Source organism: Alligator sinensis, unplaced genomic scaffold (genome assembly GCF_000455745.1).
Source record: "Alligator sinensis unplaced genomic scaffold, ASM45574v1 scaffold295_1, whole genome shotgun sequence".
In the NCBI taxonomy this organism is placed as follows: Eukaryota; Metazoa; Chordata; order Crocodylia; family Alligatoridae; genus Alligator; species Alligator sinensis.
The window spans coordinates 679,015-684,013 of record NW_005842754.1 but is presented as its reverse complement, the minus strand read 5'-3'; positions in this window follow the sequence as shown (position 1 = coordinate 684,013).

Sequence of the window (4,999 nt, the reverse complement as noted above, 5' to 3'; positions counted from 1 at the left end):
AGGCATTTCCTGCTGCTGCCCAGTGTTTGGGGGGGCCAATCCCCTTTAGCCCCGCCCTTCTGCCATATTAGTGCTGTTAGAGGTCTTTGGTTTGGTTCCCATCCCTCTGGCATTTCTAGGAACTGATTCTCTGAAGCATCACTTTCTTTGGAAGTGTTAGGTGAGAACACTTAAGAAATATAAAATCTGCATCTCAGCATTGTCTGAGTAAAAAGGTGACCAAACGCCAGCCCACATGCCAGACCAATGTGAAACACGAGGGTAAGTTGTGTTCAGCGTGTGAAGAGCTCATGATCACAGTGCCGACAGGCGCATGATCAGACTGCCTCAGCAAATCAGAAGCTGCATGAGACGCGTGGCTGCACGGCCGGCAGTCACACTCTCCTAACTGAACATCAGCAGCATATTCTGATTGGCTTAGGAGTTTATAAAAGGGACAGAGCGCCAAAGCGCAGGAACTCGGGGTTCCACACAAACAGTTGGAGAGGACTAATCACCCTTTCCAGGAACCCGTGTCCCCTAGGCCGATTAATATTGTATACTCGTTACCAAACATATCAAACACACCGAGCTCTCGTACAACAGTTTTTGCTGTTGTTACCCGCATTTGCAATCATTGTTTGTACTTTGTTGTTCTATTATCTCCTGGCTGTACATCGTAAGAAGCAGCTGCTGCCTACTTGCTGTTTAACTGCTGTTTAAGAGTTTTTTTGTCATCTTGCACAAGTTGTAAGTAAAACCTTAGTTTATTTTACCACCTTAACTTGAGTCAGTGTCCCTTTCGTCCCCGGCCTGGTCGTACCGGAGGGTTGGTCATCCACCCGCCGCTGTTTACCACAAGCATCAAGAACTGGCTTTCCACAAAATGAAAGCTTAACTGTCAAATGGTTAAACCCCACCTGGCACCCCAGATTCTTGAAAGAAAAACTCTTGTCACGTCTAGGTGTTGCTGGTTTAAGCCACAGCAGGGTCAAAACTGCAGGCATGCTAGCCCCTGCTGAGGCCATGAAGACTGCCAAGTTTCAAGGAGATCAGTGGAGGGGTTTGGGGGAAACTGCCCCTCAAGCTGCAGACAAGCAAAACTCATGCCATGGGTGCTTGTGAGACTGACTGTGTCTGTCTTGGGGCGGGGAGGGGAGACACTGCTGCAGGCCTGGCTGCTAAACTGCTGTGTTACCAGTTACCAATCAATCAATCATGACTCACTCAGGGACTAGCTCAATACACAGGACCTAGCTACTACATAACGATTTAACGAGCTTCAATTAGCACCTACCAGGCTAAGGAAAGGAAAGAATCAATACAGACAATCAACTGCCCCAAGACAGACACAGTCTTGGCTTAAGTTTTGTCCACCAGCAGCTAGGGGTGCAGGGCCCCAGACTCCCCCTGCACCAATCTCCTCGACAGCTGGCAGGCGCCACAGCAGGGGCCACCATCCCTGCAGCTGTCACCCCTCTGCGCCTTAACATACACTCTGTCACCCATGGCACGAGTTTTGCTTGTCCGCAGCTTGAGGGGCAGTTCCTCCCAAACCCCTCCACCGATCTTTTTGAAACTTGGCAGGCTTTGTGGCCTCAGTAAGAGCTACCAGTCCTGCAGTTTTCACCCCCCTGTGATGCGACACACAGCCGTGACATGAGTTTTGCTTTCAAGAATTTGGGGTACACTTCCCCACAAACCCCTAAACCGATCTTCTTGAAACTCAGCAGGTGTCATGCTCTCTGCAGCAGCTACCATCCCAGCAAGTTGCATCCAAATCTGACACAAAACAATAAAGTTATAGATATTTCATTGATTCCCCATTATACCCTATGACTGGATCTCCGAGGCGGCTCCGAAACTTTGGAGCTGCTTCAGCCACATCGAGGCAGAAACCCGGTCCAGAGATCTGAATCAGATCGCAGCCATCCGAAGTGGCCAGATGGGATTGCTGCCTACTCGCACAGGCCTAATACCCAGTCACTCCTGCCCCGTAGCCCTCAGTCTCCCCACTTCTGTTGCTCCCCCCGTCCTTTTACTTACCCTTGCGTTGCATCAGCAGGCTCAATCCTTGCTGCAGCCTGGAGCAGGGAGCACAGAGCATGTAGCAGGTGCTCCAGCTCAGCCCTGTAGCAATAGTGGCTGGTTTATAGGCCTGGGCTGGAGTCATGCTCCATACTCCAGGCTGTAGCAGGAATAGAGCCTGCTAGCATGGAGCAAAACTAAGGCCGGGTACGGGGAGATTTTGGGGAGGGAGAGACTTCAGGAAGGTAGATGGGAAGGGGTGGCAGGATGGGGCAAGCTGCCTGACTCTCACTGCCTGCCCCAATGCCTCCACCCTGCCTGCCCCCTACCACCTGCCCCACTACTGCTTCTTCCCCACTGTTCCCTCCACTGCCTGCCCTACCCCATGCCTCACCACTTGCTGTACCATGTGCCCCTGTACTGTCCACTGTCTGTTCCCACACTGCCTGCCCCATTACTGCCCCATCACCTCTCCCTCCAACACCCACAGTAGTGGGGGAACAAATTTAAGATGATTCTCCAATTATTAAATGTCATACACGGAAAATTATAATATATTTATAAATGTTCTGTGTATGGAATTTAGTTATTAGGAGGTCATCTTAAATGCGAGGTCATCTTGTATTTGGGTAAATATAGTAAATGAGAATTAAGTGGGAGCTCGATAGAAATATTCAGAATTATGAAAAGGTAACCATTTTACCTTCTGAGCTAATGATTGTTTTATAACTCATAATTGATTCAAATGATTTATCAGTATTCAAAAATGGAGTGGAGAGAGAGAGAGAGAGAGAGGAAATTCCTGGTTCTGTCAGATAAGAGAAATAATATGAAAGGTAACCTTTTTTCCTTCAATTAATACTAAGCAATGGGCCTTAGGAGGACATTTCTCTCAAGGGTAGCTGATTTTTAAATCCCTGTGATAAAGATTCCTGTACCTTTCCCTGGATACTGGTCAGGTACAGCACACTAGTACAGATGGTCCCAGTATGACAGTACATATAATTGTAAAACAGGTTGGATAAGTTTGATAACAAGCATTTAGAAAGCATGAAGCCAAAACACAAGGCGCAGGGCTACCAAAGATTACAAACAGAATAAATAGTAGACAACAAAGAAAAGTCAGAAATATTTATTCAGTAGCTATTTTGCCCTGGTTTTCACAGGATAGGATATCAGTAGTATAATGTCAGTAACAGATATGTGAAGTTACAAGACTAAATTGAAGAGCTAAAGGATAAGATCACAAATGGATTCATTTCCAAACAGAATGGTCTAATTACACTAGTTCTGGGATGCTAAAATATTCAGGCGAGATAATTTCACACCATTGGTAATTATGACTGAGACTTCAAAGAGCTCATAGGGCTTGTTCTGATCTCATTTAACTACATTAAAGCAGCAATGTTGCACCACCACAAAACTGGTGAAAATGTGGCCAGACTCATTAGTTAAATGGTCACATTATAAATTGCAAGAAGTCTTAGGAATCCAGTCCTTTTGGCTCTGGACATGCTCATTTTGTAGTCATTGCCTGTGCTCCTGTATGTGTTTTTGCCCAATTCACTCCCCACAATATTGACACCACTTTCAAGCACTGCACTTATTTGGTCTTTGCCTTTATGACTGGGAGGTATGAATTAAAGTCTGGGTTGTGTTGGAACCCATCCATGCTTCAGTGAGGACACAGGGAAGTTCACAGAAATGGTGATAGTTCTCCAAATTTCTTCCCTGAGGGATAAATGAATTCTTCCAGAGTGAGTTCTTCAGAGGGTTTTCAGCCCCTGATGAAGGGTGGAGTAGGTGTACTGGAGCCCCCACCCAAGGTGTGTGTATGTGGAGGGGGGGCTCCAAATCACCTACCGCACCCTCCAGTGCTGGCTGGGGAACCCCTAGAATAGGGGTAGGCAACATTTTTGGCCCGGAGTGCCAAAAACCCCACAATGTCTACCCTGGAAGGTGTCGGAGTGCCAGCATGCCAGAAAAACAAAACGAGGGTGGGGGTACATGGCAGGATGTACTGCATATTAATATAGTTAATAATCATAAATGTTGCTTTTTTGCAGTAAATACCAGATTTTCTAAAAGATGGATGTTGTGATGAGAGTGAGAAAGAGAAAGAGTGAGAAAGGGAAGAGGAAGGAGACAAAAAAGAGTGGGGAGAGAAAAAAGAAAAAAAGCCACAGGCTCTGAGAACAGCCATTGCAGGTTTGGGGCTGGGAGCCTGCAGCCAGCAGCTCTGTGCAGGGCCTGGCCCAGCCCTGGCCCATTGAGAGGAGCTGTGGATGGACAAGGCCAGGCCCAGGCAGGCTGGGTCAGCTCCTGGGGCTGTTCCCAGGAGCTCCCATGGCCAGGCCCTTGCGCTGGGGGCAGCTCTGCCCTGCTCGTGCTGTGCCTGGTGCGCAGAGAGACTGAACCTGAAGCCCTCCACAAGCCTGGCATACTGCCCTGGTCAGGCAGCAAACCCTCACGGGCAGGCCAGCTGTGCCCTATCCCTGTGGAGCTGCGCAGGTCAGGCAAGGCTGGGCCCCACCTTGGGCGCCCCCACCCACTACAGCCCAAGCCCACTGAGCCCCAAGGCAGCCCGACTTCTTGCCCAGCCCCTGCCTTCCCAAAGGCCTGGCCAGGCCGGCCTGCCCACAGTTCCTCCCCCAAAGCCTGCTTCTCCCTGAGCATCTAGCTCCAGTGCTCAGCACCCTTGTGGGAGAGGGCATCCATCTGCATGAATGACTGGTGCTTCCTGAATCTGAGGGGGGGCACCTGCAGAAGCCACTGATGGTGGCAGCCCTACCAACAGCATCAGTGTCAGCCATCGGGGGGGCACCAACCCCATCAGGGGGGCACATGCACCCCCTACCAGTTGCCTATGTCCATCTCCCTGAGCCCTGGGCATAGGCGAAGGGATCGGGGCTGGGACCTGCTGCGCCCGTGTGGCTGCTCCTTCTCCCACGTTTGGGGTTCTTGCCCAGCACCAGTGTTCCCCATGAACTGC